The sequence below is a fragment of the Mustelus asterias genome, chromosome 6, assembly GCF_964213995.1.
Source record: "Mustelus asterias chromosome 6, sMusAst1.hap1.1, whole genome shotgun sequence".
Classification (NCBI taxonomy): Eukaryota; Metazoa; Chordata; class Chondrichthyes; order Carcharhiniformes; family Triakidae; genus Mustelus; species Mustelus asterias.
Window position 1 is genome coordinate 41,803,070 of NC_135806.1, and position 21,536 is coordinate 41,824,605.

At 46.7% G+C, this 21,536-nt stretch overlaps 1 protein-coding gene across 4 annotated transcripts in view; it reads right to left on the reverse strand.

Moving 5' to 3' along the window:
• The window catches only part of LOC144494826 (mitochondrial nicotinamide adenine dinucleotide transporter SLC25A51-like), a 33,562-nt gene extending 14,851 nt beyond the window's left edge, over window positions 1-18,711 (reverse strand). The window contains exons 1-2 of one of the 4 annotated variants that reach the window (XM_078214222.1): window positions 17,378-18,711; window positions 4,536-4,650 (exon numbers count right to left, since the gene is read on the reverse strand). The gene's annotated coding sequence lies outside the window, so the exon portion shown is untranslated. Of the gene's footprint in view, window positions 1-4,530; window positions 4,651-10,863; window positions 12,308-17,377 lie in introns of those variants that run through there. The other 3 variants (XM_078214225.1, XM_078214223.1, XM_078214224.1) reach the window with 3 other exon arrangements.
• Window positions 18,712-21,536: the final 2,825 nt, after the last annotated feature.

Genomic DNA, 21,536 nt, shown 5'->3' on the forward strand with positions numbered 1-21,536 from the left:
TTCGTGACGACGGACCAGAGGGACTCAGAGAATCAAGTCTGCAGTTTAACCAAACCATCTTTATGGGGAGTATACTTGAATCTGGGGTATGCTCTTGTTTTGAGAGTGTAATTTAAGGGTTAATGGAGTTATTATTAATAAACTTGTTGAACCTTTACTTGTCTTTGTCCATCTTGCAAATAAGGGCATCGGGGTAAAACCTTGTAGTAAGCAAACTGGTCGAAAGTAACTGAGAATTAACAGGTACAACAGGTGTTCATTAATCAGTTGTCGTAGCATCTGCATGGCCTCCCCAATGTACTATGGCTTGGGACATCCTTTCCTGCAGCGTATCAGGTGGACAACGTTGGCCGAGTTGCAAGAGTATGTACCGTGTACCTAGTGGTTGGTGTTCTCACATGAGATGATGGCATCCGTGTCGATGAGATTGCTGTGGCAGGGTTGTGTGGTGTCGTGGTCACTGTTCTCCTGAAGGCTGGGTAGCTGTTTGAAGTTGTGCGGTTGTTTGAAGGCAAGAAGTGGGGGTGCAGGGATGGCCTTGGCAAGATGTTCGTCTTCATCGATGACATGTTGAAGGCTCCGGAGAAGATGTCATAGCTTCTCCGCTCCGGGGAAGTACTGGACGACGAAGGGTACTTTGCCTGCCGTGTCCCGCGTTTGTCTTCCGAGGTCGTCGGCGCAGTTTTTCGCTGTGGCGCGTCGGAACTGTCAATTGATGAGTAGAGCGCCATATCCTGATATTATGAGGGCATCTTTCAGCGTTTGGAGGTGTCTGTTGCGATCCTCCTCATCTGAGCAGATCCTGTGTATACGGAGCGCTTGTTCGTAGGGGATGGCTTCTTTAACATGTTTAGGGTGGAAGCTGGAGAAGTGGAGCATCATGAGGTTATCTGTGGGCTTGCGGTACAGTGAAGTGCTGAGGTGACCGTCCTTGATGGAGATGCGTGTGTCCAAGAATGCAACTGATTCCAGAGAGTGTTCCATGGTGAGTCTGATGGTGGGATGGAACTTGATGATGTCATCATAGAGCTGTTTCAGTGATTGTTCACCATGAGTCCAAAGGAAGAAAATGTCATCGATGTACCTGGTGTATAGCATTGGTTGAAGGTCCTGTGCAGTGAAGAGGTCTTGTTCGAACCTGTGCATGAAGATGTTGGCATATTGAGGTGCAAATTTGGTCCCCATGCTGTTCCGTGTGTCTTGATGAAGAACTGGTTGCTGACGGTGAAGACATTGTGGTCCAGGATGAAGCAGATGAGTTGTAAAATTGCATCTGGAGATTGGCAGTTGTTGGCGTCGAGTACTGAGACAGTTGCAGCAGTGCCATCGTCGTAGGGATGCTGGTGTAGAGTGCCGAGACATCCATTGCGACGAGGAGTGCTCCTGGTTCAACTGCTCCACGTGTTGAGTTTCTGTAGCAAGTCCGTAGTGTCGCGACAAAAGCTGGGGGTTCTTTGTACAATGGGTTTCAGGATGTCCTCGACGTAGCCGGAGAGGTTCTCGCACAGGGTCCCATTGCCCGTTACGATGCGATGGCCATGTGTGTTGCCCTTGTGTATCTTCGGGAGGCAGTAGAGATCTCCAACGCGGGGAGCACGTGGGATGAGAGCACGGAGGGTGCTCTGAAGGTCCGGATCAAAGGTCTTGATCAGTCTGTTGAGTTGACGGGTGTGTTCTTTGGTCGGATCTGCAGGTAACTGTCTGTAGTGTTCCTCGTCGTTCAGTTGCCGGTACACTTCTTTGCAGTAATCCGTTCTGTTCAGTATGACACTGGCCCCTCCTTTGTCTGCTGGTTTGATGACAATGTTGCATTTGGTCTTGAGAGCGCGGATGGCGTTGCGTTGTACTTGGGTGATGTTCAGGGCTGTCTTGAGTGCGGCTGATGAATCTGGCATTGAAGCACCTCCTAATGGCTTGGGCATACTTCGAGTCTCGGGCAGCGGCACTTCCGGAGGAGTCCAATTCGACTCTTTCCTCTTCGGTTGCTGCACCACGGATCTCTCTGTCGGCTGCTCCAGTTCATTGGCTGTCTCATTGTGTTCGCTGTTGGCCTCTTGGGGTTTGTGGAAGAACTCCCGCAGCCTCAATCACCTGATGAATTTCTGTGTCTGCTGCGAGACTGAAGGGGTCTATTTTGGTGGTGGGGCAGAAATTGAGCCCTCGGCTGAGAACTTCGATTTCATCTGGTTGAAGTGTGTAGTCCGACAAGTTAACAATGGACTTCCCTGCAGTGGTACTGTTTTCTACTGTGGTACCGGGGGAGGCTTGGTTGCTGCTGGTGATGATACCAAGTTTCCTTGGTGTGCATGTAGATGGTGTAGTTCCTTTGTCTCATCTGTTTGGCTGAGTTTCGCACTGGTCTGCGTCCTGAGCACAAGTTGAGGAATATGGACTCTATCTTGGTTTCCAGAATGAGGCGTTTGCTGTAGAGCTGGTGTATGAGGTGGTTGAGGAGTGCGAGAGAGGTACGATGGCAAAGTCTCTCAGCGTAATTGGGCGGCACGGTAGCACAGTGGTTAGCACTGCTGCTTCACAGCTCCAGGATCCCGGGTTCGATTCCCGGCTCGGGTCACTGTCTGTGTGGAGTTTGCACATTCTCCTCGTGTCTGCGTGGGTTTCCTCCGGGTGCTCCGGTTTCCTCCCACAGTCCAAAGATGTGCGGGTTAGGTTGATTGGCCAGGTTAAAAATTGTCCCTTAGAGTCCTGGGATGCGTAGGTTAGAGGGATTAGTGGGTAAAATATGTGGGGGGAGGGCCTGGGTGGGATTGTGGTCGGTGCAGACTCGATGGGCCGAATGGCCTCCTTCTGCACTGTAGGGTTTCTATGTTTCTATGTAATCTGTGCTGTAGGTTGACCTGACCTTTAAGACTTGATTACCTGTAAAGACTCGCATTCCAACCATTATTTTGTAAATTGAGTTTGTGTCTTTATATGCCCTGTTTGTGAACAGAACTCCCACTCACCTGATGAAGGAGCAGCGCTCTGAAAGCTAGTGGCTTGTGCTACCAAATAAACCTGTTGGACTTTAACCTGGTGTCGTGAGATTTCTTATTATTCAAAAGTCAACAGACTTACAATTACACATGCACACTTTCCAGTCATTTTCACCAAACACAATCAGAAGTAGGAACCCCGGCACACCATACACTCCCCCCCCCCCCCCGCTCTGCCCCACCCCCCACCCCCCCACTCCGCTCCCCCCACCCCCCTCAGCTCCAACCCCTCTCAGCTCAACCCACCCCTATCCTCACTCCAACCCCCCCCTCCACCCCCCACCCACCCCCTCCCCCCCCCACCCACTCCACCTCCCCCCCCACCTCCTCCACCTCATCCCCTCCACCTCCCCCCCCACCCCCTCCACCCCCCCCCCACCCCCACCTCCCCCCCTCCCCCCCACCCCCTCCACCTCCCCCCCTCCCCCCCCACCCCCTCCACCTCCCCCCCTCCCCCCCACCCCCTCCACCTCCCCCCCCTCCCCCCCACCCCCTCCACCTCCCCCCCTCCACCTCCCCCCCCCACCACCTCCACCTCCCCCCCCCACCACCTCCACCTCCCCCCCACCCCCTCCACCTCCCCCCCACCCCCTCCACCTCCCCCCCCCCCCACCCCCTCCCACCTCCCCCCCCCCCCACCCCCACCTCCCACCTCCCCCCCTCCACCTCCCCCCCACCCCCTCCCCCCCTCCACCTCCCCCCCACCCCCTCCCCCCCTCCACCTCCCCCCCCTCCACCTCCCCCCCCTCCACCTCCCCCCACCCCCTCCCCCCCCCTCCACCTCCCCCCCACCCCCTCCCCCCCCTCCACCTCCCCCCCCACCCCCTCCCCCCCCTCCACCTCCCCCCCTCCACCTCCCCCCCACCCCCTCCCCCCTCCACCTCCCCCCCACCCCCTCCCCCCCACCCCCTCCCCCCCTCCACCTCCCCCCCACCCCCTCCCCCCCTCCACCTCCCCCCCACCCCCTCCCCCCCTCCACCTCCCCCCCTCCCCCCCTCCACCTCCCCCCCTCCCCCCTCCACCTCCCCCCCTCCACCTCCCCCCCCCCCTCCACCTCCCCCCCCACCCCCTCCACCTCCCCCCCCACCCCCTCCACCTCCCCCCCCACCCCCTCCACCTCCCCCCCCACCCCACCCCCTCCCCCTCCCCACCCACCTCCCCACCCCCCCCACCCCACCCACCTCCCCACCCCCCACCCCCACCTCCCCCCCACTCCCCCACCCCCCCCCACCCCCCCACCCCCTCCACCTCCACCTCCCCCCCCCCTCCACCTCCCCCCCACCCCCCCCCCCACCTCCCCCCCACCCCCTCCACCTCCACCTCCCCCCCACCCCCTCCACCTCCCCCCCACCCCCCCCCCACCCCCTCCACCCCACCCCCTCCCCCCCACCCCCCCCACCCCCTCCACCTCCCCCCCACCCCCTCCACCTCCCCTCCACCTCCCCCCCACCCCCTCCACCTCCCCCCGCCCCCTCCACCCCCTCCACCTCCCCCCCCCCCCCCCCCAACCGTTTTGCTTCCTCACCCCTATGGACACCTTACCTGCAGGGTTCTCCTCACGGATCAGCTAGGCAGTGAAAAGAGCCTTTTGCTGTGTTGCTCAGTAGTATCACACCAAGTACCGCATTTACTGAGCCATCAGCAAGCTCTGGGAAAGCTTTTAAACAAAAGAACTTACCAATTAAATGTCAGAATTGACACAAACCTATTACATAATCTGCAGTTTGATAAAAAAGTGAACAATGTATCTGGCAACAGATAAATGAACAACCCAATAATCTTTATGGTCAAGGTTAATCACTGTTTTCATATCTCTGAAGATACATTATTTCATATTGTCATGTCAGCTTTACTAGAGCAATTTAAAAGAATCTCAGTGTAGCTACCTGTTTAAAATGTCTATTCTTCATTTAAATGGTTTCTGACTCAGCTACAATTTTTGACTTCTCCAGTGACGAAGCAACATTAGTGCACTTTGCTTTTGCAATAACCTCATGTGGAATATCTTGGCAGATAGTGATCGTAGAGGACTATGAGCTGCCAATGATTAATTATCTCTTCCAGGAAGTAAACTGGGGCTGAGGAAAGTAATCACAACCAACTGAAATCTAATTGCATTGGATGGAAGTGATCAGAGAGACTCAGTACAGCGTTCAGGAGATTGCCTCTTAAGGCTGAAACTTTTTTTTCCAGGCATCTGATGGGGCCACGTGATAAAAATTCTACCAGCCTAGCTCATTTCACAGGTTTTTCAACTGGGCTAAGCAAGTTAATCAATTCCTAGCCAATAAAGTAAGCCACATAGTATATAGTGCATAGCATCTCAGAAGTTCTGTAATCTTTTTCTCATCCTTACTGACTTTATGAGAATAGTATTTCTACAGCTTATAACAATAAAAATTGCAATGCTTTTTCTTTCAGGAGTTACAGCAGGGTGTCCCAAGGATGTTTTTTTAAAATAACTACTGAAATCTATCCTGCTTTAAGGAACATACGAGCAAGGAGCAGGAGTAGGCCATTCAGCCCCTTTAGCCTGTTCCACCACTTAATAAGATCATGGCTGATCCAATAGAAGCCTGAAATCTGCACTCCACCCACTCCTGATAACCTATCAGCCTCTTGTTTACCAAAAATCTATCCACCTCTATCTTTAAAAATATTCAAAAATGCTGCTTCCACAACCTCTTCAGGATGACAGTTCCAAAGACTCATGACCCTCAGTGAAATATTTTTACTTCACCTGTTTTAAATGGGCAACCCCTTATTTTTAAAGAGTAACCCCTAGTTCTACATTCTGCCACAAGAGGAAACATTTTCTCCAGATCCACCCTGTCAAGACCACCCAGGATCTTGTATGTTTTGAAAAATCAAGGAAACAACAGATACACCCAAAAAACATGCAATAAACCTGCATCTGAATACAGCTCTTCCAAGAACAGGTTAGCAAAGTATGGACATAGAATCATAAAAGATTACAGCACAAAAGGAGGCCATCTGACCCATCATGTCTATGTTGGCCAAAAAAGAGCTGCCCAGCTGAATTCCGCTTTCTTTAGTATGGTGCTCCAAGTTTGAAGACTCCCAAGTCACCACTGTGTACACTGCACAAAATCTAGAGACAGGCATGATCCAGCCACCTACATAGAACATAGAACATTACAGCGCAGAACAGGCCCTTCGGCCCACGATGTTGCACCGACCAGTTAAAAAAAAAAACTGTGACCCTCCAACCTAAACCAATTTCTTTACGTCCATGAACCTATCTACGGATCTCTTAAACGCCCCCAAACTAGGCGCATTTACTACTGATGCTGGCAGGGCATTCCAATCCCTCACCACCCTCTGGGTAAAGAACCTACCCCTGACATCGGTTCTATAACTACCCCCCCTCAATTTAAAGCCATGCCCCCTCGTGCTGGATTTCTCCATCAGAGGAAAAAGGCTATCACTATCCACCCTATCTAAACCTCTAATCATCTTATATGTTTCAATAAGATCCCCTCTTAGCCGCCGCCTTTCCAGCGAAAACAATCCCAAATCCCTCAGCCTCTCCTCATAGGATCTCCCCTCCATACCAGGCAACATCCTGGTAAACCTCCTCTGCACCCTCTCCAAAGCCTCCACATCCTTCCTGTAATGTGGGGACCAGAACTGCACACAGTACTCCAAGTGCGGCCGCACCAGAGTTGTGTACAGTTGCAACATAACGCTACGACTCCTAAATTCAATCCCCCTACCAATAAACGCCAAGACACCATATGCCTTCTTAACAACCTTATCTACTTGATTCCCAACTTTCAGGGATCTATGCACACATACACCTAGATCCCTCTGCTCCTCCACACTATTCAAAGTCCTCCCGTTAGCCCTATACTCAACACATCTGTTATTCCTACCAAAGTGAATTACCTCACACTTCTCCGCATTAAACTCCATCCGCCACCTCTCGGCCCAACTTTGCAACCTGTCTAAGTCTTCCTGCAAACTACGACACCCTTCCTCACTGTCTACCACACCACCGACTTTGGTGTCATCAGCAAATTTGCTAATCCACCCAACTATACCCTCATCCAGATCATTAATAAATATTACAAACAGCAGTGGCCCCAAAACAGATCCCTGAGGTACACCACTTGTAACCGCACTCCATGATGAATATTTACTATCAACCACCACCCTCTGTTTCCTATCCGCTAGCCAATTCCTGATCCAATTTCCTAGATCACCCCCAATCCCATACATCTGCATTTTCTGCAGAAGCCTACCATGGTGAACCTTATCAAACGCCTTACTAAAATCCATATATACCACGTCCACTGCCTTGCCCCCATCCACCTCCTTGGTCACTTTCTCAAAAAACTCAATAAGGTTAGTAAGGCACGACCTACCTGCCACAAAACCATGCTGACTATCACCTATCAATTCATTACTCTCCAAATAACTATAAATCCTATCCCTTATAATTTTTTCCAACATCTTGCCGACAACAGAAGTGAGACTCACCGGTCTATAATTCCCGGGGAAGTCTCTGTTCCCCTTCTTAAACAATGGGACAACATTCGCTAACCTCCAATCTTCTGGTACTATACCAGAGGCCAACGACGACCTGAAGATCAGAGCCAGAGGCTCTGCAATCACTTCTCTTGCCTCCCAGAGAATCCTTGGATAAATCCCATCCGGACCAGGGGATTTATCTATTTTCAGACCCTCCAGAATATCCTGCACATCCTCCTTATCAACTGTAATACTGTCTATTCTACTCCCTTGCAACCCAGTGTCCTCCTCAGCTATATTCATGTCCCCTTGCGTGAACACCGAAGAGAAATATTGGTTCAATGCTTCACCAATCTCCTCCGGTTCCACACATAACTTCCCTCTGCCATCTATAACTGGCCCTAAACTTGCCCTAACCAACCTTCTGTTCTTGACATACCTATAGAACGCCTTAGGATTCTCTTTAACCCTATCCGCCAAAGTCTTCTCATGTCCCCTTTTAGCCCTTCTAAGCTCGCTCTTCAACTCCCTCTTAGCCAATCTAAAGCTTTCTAGTGCACTACCCGAGTGCTCACGTCTCATCCGAACATAAGCCTCCTTTTTCTTTTTAACCAACAAAGAAACTTTTTTGGTGCACCACGGTTCCCTAGCCCTACCAATTCCTCCTTGCCTGACAGGGACATACCTATCACAGACTCGCAGTAGCTGCTCCTTGAAAAAACTCCACATGTCGGACGTTCCCAGTCCCTGTAATCTCCTAGTCCAACCTATGTTTCCTAATTCTCTCCTAATAGCCTCATAATTACCCTTCCCCCAGCTAAAACCACTGGCCCGAGGTTCATGCCTATCCCTTTCCATCACTAAGGTGAACGTAACCGAATTGTGGTCACTATCACCAAAATGCACACCAACTTCCAAGTCTAGCACCTGGTCTGGCTCATTTCCCAGCACCAGATCCAATATAGCCTCACCTCTAGTTGGCCTGTCTACATACTGAGTCAAAAAACCTTCCTGCACGCTTTGAACAAAAACTGACCCCTCTAACGAGCTAGAGCTATAACAATTCCAGTCAATATTAGTCAAGTTAAAATCCCCCATAACAATTGCCCTATTACTTTCACTCCTAAGCAGGATTGACTCCGCAATCCTTTCCTCAACCTCTCTAGAACTTTTAGGAGGTCTATAAAAGACTCCCAACAGGGTGACCTCTCCTCTCCTATTTCTAATCTCCGCCCATACTACCTCAACAGATAAGTCCTCATCAAACCTCCTCTCTGACACTGTGATACAATCTCTGACCAATAATGCTACCCCTCCCCCTCTTCTACCTCCTTCCCTACTTCGACTAAAACATTTGAACCCCGGGACCTGCAGCATCCATTCCTGCCCCTGCTCTATCCATGTCTCTGAAATAGCCACAACATCGAAGTCCCAGGTACTGATCCACGCTGCAAGTTCACCCACTTTATTGCGAATACTCCTGGCATTGAAGTATACACATTTCAAACCCTGCTCCACCCCACCTCTGCAATGCCGTGCATTGCAGTCCCCATCCATGCATCCCTCACTTTCAGCCCCACTACTCAGGATCCCTCCCCCCCCCCGAATCAGTTTAAACCTCCCTGCATGGCCTTAGCAAATTTACCCCCCAGGATATTGGTCCCCTTCTGATTAAGGTGTAGACCATCCTTCTCATAGAGGTCACACCTTCCCCAGTACGAGCCCCAATTGCTTAAGTACCTGAACCCCTCCCTCCTGCACCATCCCCTCAGCCATGAATTCAAACCTTCCCTCACCATTTACAGCTCAGTGAATTAGGCCATTGCCAGAAGTGCATGGGTCAGATAAGAGGTGGTGTGTTGAATCTAGCCGGGGATTGGAGATGACATTGACCCAACATAGCACCATCTCAAGCAGATTTCAATGAAGCATCACAGCTAAAACATAGATTGTGTAGCTATGTGCTTGCCATTACAAGCATAAATTTGGCACACTGAAAATAAAGTTCAGTAGCCCAGTATAGTCAATAAGTTATTACAAATGGCAAGCTTCCATTTACTGATTTTGCCTACCTTCCAGAAAGGTCAAATTAAATAGAAAACAATTCAAATATCCCAGCAGGGCTCTTAGTGAGAAAATGAGTTGCAGAATTCCACAGCTGACAGCTTTTCCATTTAAAGACAAATGCAGGTGTAAAAATGAAGGGGTTCACACACAAACTGCCACCCTCTTACAAGAGATTAGAAGGTATTGCTGCTATTTCCCCATCAACTTACATAAAGAATCAGAGCTTTACAGGACAGAAAGAGATCCTTCAGCCCATCATGTCTGTGTCAGCCATCAAGCACCTTTCTATTTTAATCCCATTTTCCAGCACTTGGTCTGTAGCCTTGTGTACTATGGTGTTTCAGGTGCTCATCTAAATGTTATGAGGGTCCCTGCCTCCATCACCCTTTCAAGCAATGAGTTCTACATTCCTTCTGGGTGAAAAGGTTTTCCTCAAATCCCCTCTAAATCTCCTGGTCCTTGCCTTAAATCTATGCTCCCTGGTTAGTAATCCCTCTACACAGGAGAAAAATTTCTTCCTATTCACTTTATGTCCTTCATAATTTTGTACATCTCAATGAGGATCCACCTCAGCCTTCTCTGCTCCAAGGCAAGCAACCTCAGACTAACCAGTCTATCTTCATTGCTGAAACACTCCAGCCTAGGAAGCATCCTGACAACCCCCAGGCAACATCCTGGTGAATCTCCTCTGTACCCTTTCCAACGCAATCACATCCTTCCTATAGTGTGGCAACCAGAATTCCTCCTCCAGTGTGACCTTCAAAGAACTAAAACTAATCACCAAAGCTGATTAATTAGAGTGGAATTCCATTATTTCCTGCTGTTTATTTTTGGGTCATTAAAGGTAAGAGGTTGTCAGTGCCAGAAAGGCAGCCAAATTCAGTTTGAGGCCTGTGTATATTGCAATTGGATTTTGCACACAAGTTATTTTACAAAATAGCAGCTACCCCCAAAATATTAGACTGCCACAGGTGTGAATCTACAGCAGCGCAAGTGGTATTTTGCAGATGACCAAAATCACAAGCAGTCTTGACCTACGGGTATTGTAAGAAACACTGCAACATACACACAATAAAATTAATAGACAGGTGCCCGTGATAATCCATGCAGAACAAACACAATGTCAATCACACCATCTGAAAAAGCCATATTGTGGAGTCAGTGGCTTTTTGGAGATATTGCCCTATTGCTTGCTGTGCACAGAACAGCTGTCACGTTTGATTACAATAGACACTGATCACTGATACTTCAAAACTGAGATATTTCTAAAATAACAAGTACGCAAACTAATATTGTAAGCTTTCTTTACCATTCAGTCTGAGCAGGAACAGCACTGTTTGCCAAAGGTTAAACATCTCTTTTGTTATTGGAAGGTTGAAAAGGTTACAAGATAGGGGGAGTGGCAAAACCATAAACGGGATTTAAATACGAGAATGAGCATTTTAAATTTGAGGTATTAGGAGACCTGAAACTTCTGAAGGGAGAAAAGCCAAATGGGCTGAGGAAGTCAAAGTTTGCTCCTATTCAGCTTCTAAAAGACTTCAATCCAGGAAATGGCTTTCTATAGAGTAATAAATCAATATTCTATGGAAAAATATTTCATGCTGAAAAGCCAAAATCATTCAGTATAGCTTCCTTAGCCAACAGATCAACATGGGTTCCTTTGAAATTAGCATGCTTTCATTAACACAAATGCCACAGTTCTTAAGAAATGATGTACAACATTTGAGAAGGCAAATCTAATGGCACTAACAAGAAAAATGCTTCCTGTTGTGAATTTTCAGGAAATCTGCACAATGTAAAGTGAAAAAAATTATTCACAAGGCAACAAATTGAAACTGAAACTTGCCAGAGATTATTCTGTTTCTAAATCGTCTAACTACTGACTTTATATACCAGAGAAACTGCCTTTCAGGTGAACTGAAAACAACTTTAATCACACCACCATTTTGGGAATCTCAGTGCAGCTCTGACACACTTTTCCTTCCAGGCACCTCAGTTGCCATCATATAGATATAAAATATTCAATCTATTCCATTAACAGCGAGCAGACCAGCATTATATATCTCCATAACACGAGCAAACTGATTACACATCCACTTTTGTTCAGCTCAGTGCTCTGAGAGAGATGTTTTGTGCGTGTGTTTTTTTTGTAAAATGTGCGGAGTCTGCACGTTCTGTGTCTGCATGGGTTTCTTCCGGGTGCTCCGGTTTCCTCCCACAGTCCGAAAGACGTGCTGGTTAGGTGCATTGGCCGCGCTAAATTGTCCCTCAGTGTACACAAACAGGTGCCAGAGTGTGGCGACTAGGGAATTTTCACAACAACTTCATCGCAGTGTTAGTGTAAACCTACTTGTGACACTAATAAATAGACTTTAAAAAATATGGGTCTGTGGCTCCTGATTTTCTTTTAAAAAGTTTCATTACTGTCTCATCAAATAATTAACAATTTCAGCAATTTGTATTTACATAGTACCTTTAATATACTAAGATCTTTTGATATTTCACACTGAACACGCAAGGAGACATTAGGGCAATAATCAAAAGCTTTGTCAAAGAGATTGATTTTAAGAGTCTCCGAAAGAAAATAAAGAGAAAGAGGTGGACAGAAGGAGTGAATTCCAAAGCTTCGAACCTAGATAGCTGAAGGCATGGCACCAATAGTGGAACATTTAAAATTAGGGATGGTCAAGAGGCTGGAATTTGAGAAAGGCAGTGACTGATTGAGGAGCTAAAGAGATACAGAGATAGGGAGGGATGAGATCATGGTAAAATGAAACCAAAGATGATCATTTTAAAATCATAGAAACATAGAAACCCTACAGTACAGAAAGAGGCCATTCGGCCCATCGAGTCTGCACCGGCCACAAACCCAACCAGGCTCTACCCCCATATCCCTACATATTTACCCACTAATCCCTCTAACCTACGCATCTCAGGACACTAAGGGCAATTTTTAGCATGGCCAATCAACCTAACCCGCACATCTTTGGACTGTGGGAGGAAACCGGAGCACCCGGAGGAAATCCACGCAGACACGAGGAGAATGTGCAAACTCCACACAGACAGTGACCCAAGCCGGGAATCGAACCCAGGTCCCTGGAGCTGTGAAGCAGCAGTACTAACCACTGTGCTACCGTGCCGCCTGTTCAAGGCTGGATCAGGAGCCAGTGTAGGCCAGCGAGCACCAAGGTACTGAATAAACAGACATTAGTGTGAGCTAGGATGCAGGCAGCCAGATTTTGGATGATTGTAAGTTTATGGAGGATGGGAGACAGGAAGCCAGTCAGGAGAGCATCACAATCTACAGGATCTACAGGAATGGATGAGGTCTAAAGCAGATGAGCTGAGGTGAGGATGGAGACAGGTAATGTTACAGAGGTGAAATGAACTGGCTTGGTGATGAAACAAGCATTGGGTCAGGTATATCACAGGATCAAACAGAATGTCAAGGATATGAACGGTCTGTTTCAGATTCATATAGGACGACCAATAGAATCAATTGCAGGAAACAAAGACTTTGGTTTTGTGTGTTTAGTCAGAGGAAATTTCTGCTCATCTCTGACTGGATTTCAGTGAAGCAATGTGACAAATCAGGTGTCAAGAGCAGTGATGGCAAGGTAAAACAAAGAATACAGTACAGTACGGCCCATCAAGCCCGCACAAACATGCGGTTTCTATCCCTCTGTTCACCTCCCATGTGTCTATCAAGATACACCTTGAAAGTTGCTAACATGCCTGCTTCCACCACCTCCACTGGCAGTGCGTTCCAGGCACCCACCACCCTCTGAAAAACTTTCCCTGCGCATCTCCCCTAAACTTATCACCTCTCAGCTTAAACCTGTGCCCTCTTGTATACACAGTAAGAAGTCTCACATCACCAGGTTAGCACAAGCCACTAGCTTTCGGAGCGCTGCCCCTTCATCAGGTGAGTGAAGGGGCAGCGCTCCGAAAGCTAGTCATAGAAGTTTACAGCATGGAAACAGGCCCTTCGGCCCAACTTGTCCATGCCGCCCTTTTTTTAAAAAACTCCTAAGCTAATCCCAAGTGCCCGCATTTGGCCCATATCCCTCCATACCCATCGTACCCATGTAACTATCCAAATGCTTTTCAAAAGATAAAATTGTACCCGCCTCTACTACAAACTCTGGCAGCTTGTTCCAGACACTCACCACCCTCTGTGAAAAAATTGCCCCTCTGGACCCTTTTGTATCTCTCCCCTCTCATCTTAAACCTATGCCCTCTAGTTTTAGACTCCCCTACATTTGGGAAAATATATTGACTATCTACCTTGTCTATGCCCCTCATTATTTTATAGACCTCTATAAGGTCACCCCTCAGCCTCCTACGCTCCAAAGAAAAAAGTCCCAGTCTATTCAGCCTCTCCTTATAACTCAATTCATCAAGTCCCGGTAGCATCCTAGTAAATTTTTTCTGCACTCTTTCTAGTTTAATAATATCTTTTCTATAATAGGGTGACCAGAATTACACACAGTATTCCAAGTATGGCCTTACCAACCTCTTGTACAACTTCAACAAGACGTCCCAACTCCTGTATTCAATGTTCTAACCGATGAAACCAAGCATGCCGAATGCCTTCTTCACCACTCTGTCCACCTGTGACTCCACTTTCAAGGAGCTATGAACATGTACCCCTAGATCCCTTTGTTCTGTAACTCTCCCCAACGCCCTGCCATTAACTGAGTAAGTCCTGCCCTGGTTCAATCTGTCAAAATGCATCACCTCGCATTTGTCTAAATTAAACTCCATCTGCCATTTGTCAGCCCACTGGCCCAATTGATCAAGATCCCATTGCAATTGGAGATAACTTTCTTCACTGTCCACTATGCCACCAATCTTGGTGTCATCTGCAAACTTACTAACCATGCCCCCTATATTCTCATCCAAATCATTAATATAAATGACAAATAACAGTGGACCCAGCCAGCACTGATCCCTGAGACACACCGCTGGTCACAGGCCTCTAGTTTGAAAAACAACTCTCTACAACCACCCTCTCGCTTCTGTCAAGACAACAATTTTGTATCGGCTTCTGCTACCAAATAAACCTGTTGGACTTTAACCTGGTGTTGAGAGACTTCTTACTGTGTTTATCCCAGTCCAACGCCGACATCTCCACATCATGGCTACCCTCTTATATAGTCAACCCTTCCACCCTGGGAAAAAGCCTCTAACTATCCACCCTATCTATGCCTCTCATAACTTTGTAGACTTCTATCAGATCGCCCCTCAGCCTTTCCAGTGAAAACAATCCAAGTTTATCCAACCTCTCCTCATGCCTAAAACCCTCCAGACCAGGCAACATCCTTGTAAACCTCCTTTGCACCCGCTCCAAAGCAGCCACGTCCTTCTGTAGTGTCTGGAACTGCACACAATATTCCAAATGCAGTCTAACTAAAAGTTTTGTACAGCTGTAACATAACTTGCCAACTTTCATACTTGATATCCCAACCGATAAAAGTAGGCATGCTGTATGCCTTCTTGACCACCTTATCCACCCCTGTTGTCACTTTCAGGGATCCGCCCAGGTTCCTTTCTGTCAAAGCTCCTAAGAGTTCTGCCATTTACTGCATAATTTGATCTTCCAAAATGCATCACCTTGTGTTTGTCTGGATTAAACTCCATCAGCTATTTCTCTGCCCAAGTTTGCATTATCTAAATCCTACTGTATGCTTTGAAATCCGTGTCACTATCTGCAACTCCACCAATTTTTGTGACATCCGCAAACTTACTAATCAGAATTCAATGTCATCAGCATACACGTTTTTGGATGATGTAAAAGGAGTCTGTAGATGAGAAATGCAAGGGGGACCAAGGATAGAAGCTGGAGTTAATGGAATGGGCGAGGGAAGCCTTTGCAAGTGCTTCTCTAGTTATGATTGAGTAAGTAGGAATGGAACCAGACAGGGCATCCCACTCAGCTGGACTATAGAGGGCACATTAGAGAGGTTGGCATGTCCAATCATCTAAACACTACAAATTGGTAGAGAAGAGTGAGGAGGAATTGATTACTATGATTACCTAGGATATATGATTTTGATTATGGGTTATTAAATACTGCAGCAGACAGAAATCTGATTGGAAGAATTCAGACAAAATGTGGAAAAGATGATCATGTACTTGGGAGGCAGCAACACATTCAAGGAATTTGAAGCATAAATGGAAGTTGGAGATGAGGCAGAAGTTTGCAACAATTTAAGGATCAAGGTTGGGTCTTCCTGAGGTCAAATGACAACAGTAGATTGGAGGAGGATTATTCCCAGATTAAAAGGGCCAGTTTTTCCAAATTACCCAACATATAGTGCTCCAAACATTACAGCCACCAGAAAGCAGCCCCAGACTGCATTTTAGGAACATGGAGATTAAATTTCATAATGACTGTATCATTAAATGAAAAAGAGGGCAGAGAACTTTAAGGAAGGCTCCATGGTACTGTAGACAATCCTGAATTTCAGGGAAATAATGAAAAACAAAGTGAAAATCAGATTTAGAACCACAGAAGTTTACAACATGGCCATTCTATTTCTGTCCTCAGACTGCGTACTCAAACAATCTAAAACTAATCACTATCCTAGCCTTTCCCAAAGACCTGTATCAATCTGAAATTAATCCCACCGAACCATTCTCTCTCAACAGGCCTGTCAATCCCAAATTAATCCCATGGAGCCACTCTCTCCCAATAAAACTGAATCAATCCCAAATAAATTCCACCAAACCACTCTCGCTCAATAGAACTGTATTTAATCCAAAATTAATCTCACCTAACTACTCTCCCAGTAGAACTGTACTTAATCCCAAATTAATCCCAGAAGCACTCTTCCATTATTACTGTATTTAATCCAAAATTAATCCCACAGAACCACTCTCTCCCAGTGGAAATGCGTTTAATCCCAAATTAATCCCATGGGACCACTCTCTTTCAATACAACTATTCAATCCCAAAGTAATCCTCAGGACCACTCAATCCAAAAGAAATGTATTTAATCCCAAATTAATCCCATGGAACCACTCTTTTTCAATAATAACTGTATTTAATCCCAAAGTAATCCCACAGAACCATTCTCTCCCAATAGAACTGTATTTAATCCCAAATTAATCCCATGGAACCACTCTTTTTCAATAATAACTGTATTTAATCCCAAAGTAATCCCACAGAACCATTCTCTCCCAATAGAACTGTATTTAATCCCAAATTAATCCCATGGAACCACTCTTTTTCAATAATAACTGTATTTAATCCCAAAGTAATCCCACAGAACCATTCTCTCCCAATAGAACTGTATTTAATCCCAAATTAATCCCATGGAACCACTCTTTTTCAATAATAACTGTATTTAATCCCAAAGTAATCCCACAGAACCATTCTCTCCCAATAGAACTGTATTTAATCCCAAATTAATCCCATGGAACCACTCTTTTTCAATAATAACTGTATTTAATCCCAAATTAATTCCATGGAACCACTCTCTTCCAAAAGAACTGTATTTAATCCCACAGAACCACTCTCTCCCGGTAGACCGGTATGAATTCTAAATGAGTCCCGCTACCCGCCTCTGGCCCCCTCAACCTGTGGGCAGTGGCCTGACCCCCACTTTTTCCCGGGAGATTTCCCCAGAGCTGCTCAAACCGGCTGGCCAGGCCCTCACCATTCACGGCGCCCTAAACCACCCACTTACCCCCAACTGCCAGCCCCTCCTCTCCCTTTCTCTTAACCCCGGAAGGCCTAACCAGTAGCTAACTCCCTGCCCGGGGGGGCTTGTTGCCTCCATTGAATCCGAGCCCACCGCCTACCCGCCCATTACCTCCGTCTCCTTGACTCTCCCTTCGCATCGCAGCGTCTCCACGTACACTTCCCGCTGGGCCCCGCCCCTTGCCGCGCTCACTGACGTCGGCATCTCGAGGACGAGGACGCGCGCGCTCCCGCCTGCCTCGGCGCGCGCGCGCTCTGCGCGAGGACGTCACGCTCGCACATTCGGTCCGCCATCTGGGCGGCCGCTGACGTCACGTGAGCGGCCTTGTGACGCGACGTGGCAGTTGTTGTCTCGAGCGGGCACATCGGAGAGCGTATTGAGGGATTGCGAACTTTCCAGGATCGCAGGTCAATGTCCAGGGCGCTGCTTGTTGTAAAAACCCCGGAGAAATATCATGGGGGATATTAATTTGTTTTAGCCAGCGGATCGGGCAACATCCGGGGACGGGGTAGCTGCTGATTGGACAACTTCATCATGTGTCCTTGTTGTTGTTACTTCTTCCATTAATCCCTTCTTGGTAAACAGGCCCTTCATCATTAACTCATCAAATACTGCGGATGCTGGCAAACTAAAACACCAGCAGAAAATGCTGGCAGCATCTTTGGCGACAGAAACAAAGCTAATGGTCGGTGCTAGGACCACTGTTGATCTTGATCCATGTTAATAACCCAGAATTTGATGCACAGGATGCAATTTCAGAATTTGCAGATAACAGAAAAACTCGGAAGTCCTTATGAAGTGGAAAATAAGGCACACAGGATCCTGGAGGCAGAGTACAAAAACAAGGAAGTTATGCTTGACCTTTACAGACTATTGCATTGAGCTTAACTGGTGATGCGCGTTATCACACACGAGGCTTGAGATGCTCAAGGAAATAAAGGCTTTTATTTACTATTACAACGAAGCTACCATGTATAGTACACGATCCCAGACTGAGGGGGCCCAGACAGAGCAGTGACCTTTATACCTCTCCCAGGAGGCGGAGCCCGACTGGGATGTACCATAATAACTATAATACAGGTGTAACAGCCTAACCCTAACCCCAACAGCAACAAGTAGAACAACCCATCCCTAACCCCAACAGCAACCCTGGCTCAGTACTACCTAGAGGGAACCAACGATGGTTCACCACAACTGATATATTCAATTCTGGGTTCCACGCTTTAGGAAGAATGTGAAAGCATTAGAGGGGGTACAGGGGGGAAAAAAATTAAGAGGATGCATTCAGTGATGAGAGATTTCATTTGTCTACAGATTGGAGAAGCTGGGCCTGGGAAGGGTGAGAGGAGATTCAATAGAGATGTTCAAAGCCATGAAAGTTGCCTGGGAAATATTCTATACAGATACTTTGACCAATTTATTACTCAAAATTGGATTTACTCTTTGAGACAGAGGATGGACTTCATTTTATTAAAAACACTTGCAAATTAAAGAAACAACTCTTGCGTAATAAATTAAGTTAACTTTTCCCCAAACTAGGCTGACTGCCTGAAAAACACATATACTACATGCTCTGATGTACTTGGCTGGGCTGTTGGATTCAATTCCCTGAGAGCTCATGTGGACAGATGAACTTAGGATTTTCTTGGTACAAAGGTAGATTTTGCATGTCCTCTTGAATCATCAAGGGTCTAGCTGAATAAATAGAAACAGTTTCCACTGGCAGAAGGATCAAGAACCAGAGAGCACTAACGTAAGGTGAATGGCAAAGGAACCAAAAGGTCAGGAGGATAGTTAGGTGGGGGGAGGCATGTGGTGAGAGTATGGCGACATGATCCAGAGGGGGAGTCAAGAAGGTGGTTGGGGATAGATCAGGTGAAGGGCAGTTCAAAAATTGGGAGAGAGAGGACAGGGGGGGGGGGGGCGGGGTGGTCAGACCATTAGTTAAAGGTGTTGTTGGGAGTGTGAATGACTGCTGCCACAGTTGTGTAGTCCCCCAGGTGTTAAGACTAGGTGTTAATTTGTCATCACTATCCAGGAGAGTACTAGGGAAATATCCAAAGTCTCTGACTCAGAGATATTCATGGAGTGCTCTGGGGATCAAAGGAGTTTCCGATTGGAAGTTGAAACTTGCCAGGCAATTCCCACAAAGGTCAACACATCAGGACTTCCACGGGATCCTCACGTGAATCTTGGGGCCTCTGTCCCATCTCTGATGATGTGGAGATGCCGGCGTTGGACTGGGGTAAACACAGTAAGAAGTTTAACAACACCAGGTTAAAGTCCAATAGGTTTATTTGGTAGCAAAAGCCACACAAGCTTTCGGAGCTCCAAGGTGAGCTTCTTCAGGTGAGTGGGAATTCTGTTCACAAACAGGGCATATAAAGACACAAACTCAATTTACATGAATAATGGTTGGAATGTGAATACTTACAGCTAATCAAGTCTTTAAGATACAAACAATGTGAGTGGAGAGAGCATCAAGACAGGCTAAAGAGATGTGTATTGTCTCCAGACAGGACAGCCAGTGAAACTCTGCAGGTCCAGGCAGGCTGTGGGATTACAAATAGTGTGACATGAACCCAATATCCCGGTTGAGGCCGTCCTCATGTGTGCGGAACTTGGCTATCAGTTTCTGCTCAGCGACTCTGTGCCGTCGCATTCCAACCATTATTCATGTAAATTGAGTTTGTGTCTTTATATGCCCTGTTTGTGAACAGAATTCCCACTCACCTGAAGAAGGGGCTTGGGGCTCCGAAAGCTTGTGTGGCTTTTGCTACCAAATAAACCTGTTGGACTTTATTTGGTGTTGTTAAACTTCTTACCATCTCTGATGATCCAGAGACTGGAAGATTTAGGTGATTGAGCAGTAACAGGTTTTAAGTTAGTGAAAGGGTGATGGAATGAAAGGAGGATTATTTGACTGAACAGCAAAATCATCACCAATAGCTGCTGTCTAGAAAAAATGGGGGCAAAAGTTATGATCTGAAATAGTTGAGCTTAGTTGTTATGACAGGGATGGGAGGAGTGTGCAGTTTATCCACATGTTTAAATGTTTACTTCACTCACTAAAATTGCCAATTATTTACATTTAATACTGTTAGACCCAGAATTAAAAAAAGAGACTTTAACCAGGCTTCTTTCAATAAACTCAGATTTATTGTTTATTATTAAACAAAAATAATTTTTCGAAATAAGTTGCAAGAACTGGTGCACACACCATTGTACTCTGGAAGTATAACCATCAATTCCTTTTTAAAAATACCCCAGTGCATGCATGCAAAGAACAAACAGACAGGGTCTTTACAAAATAAAGGCTTTATAAAATAAAGGATAAAGTTTGCAGAGTTTCAATGCTATCGATCTGGAACTCCCTTGTGTGAAGATGGGCCGCTGGTCCCAGTCGATATCTGAAAGTTTTCACCAACGTGGTGAAGATAAAGCTGGATCAATTCTTCTCTCAACTTTTCAGGTTTTCAAATGCAGTCAAGATATACTTAGGTGAGAATTCTCTGACTGCAGATTGATGACCACACCAAATTTCAGACAAAACAGGGAGAGTGCGAGTCAGGGCAGCCTTCTCAGCTTATTCCCCAAAACACACTGAGTTCAAAACTTAAAGCTTGTCCCTGTCATGTCATTTTCAGTAAATCACCAGCCTTTGCCAGTTCAAGATGATTGCAGTTCCAACCAGACAAACAGCTCTTCCCCTTCAAGTACCATATTATCAGGTGATTTGGAAAAATGCAGGATTGCTCCCAGTCCAAAGTTGAACTTGTGACCCTTTTAAAAAACTCCAGATCAGCAGCCAAGTGTCCAAATAATGCAAAATCTTTCCATATTTTAAAGAAAAATGTAGTTTTGAAAAATATGAGTTTCACAACACAGTGTTAAGAGTCCAGAAGTCTGTAAAGTCCCTAATTGAAAGAGGAAATGCAGTTCCATGGCCAGTATTTTGAGTTTGGTGCTATGTCCAAAGGCAACACGGGTAAAGCGGGTTTCTCAAATTGTTAACACAAATATTACACTCAGTGGCCAATTAAGGCGTCTGTTGTTTTGGTCTCTGAGTGGCGGGGGGTGAGAACACATCGGCGCCGGGTCCCGGATGGAGGGTTTAAAAGGGCCCCTGAAGGCTATCAGGAGTTGTGGATGAGGCTTAGGGTGATGTGAGTATCACAACTATTCAGAGGAAGGTCATTATTGCCAGGAGGCCATGGCAGATGGGATGACAAGTCAGGGAGGGCTAAGTGCCCCCAGTTTTACAAATGAG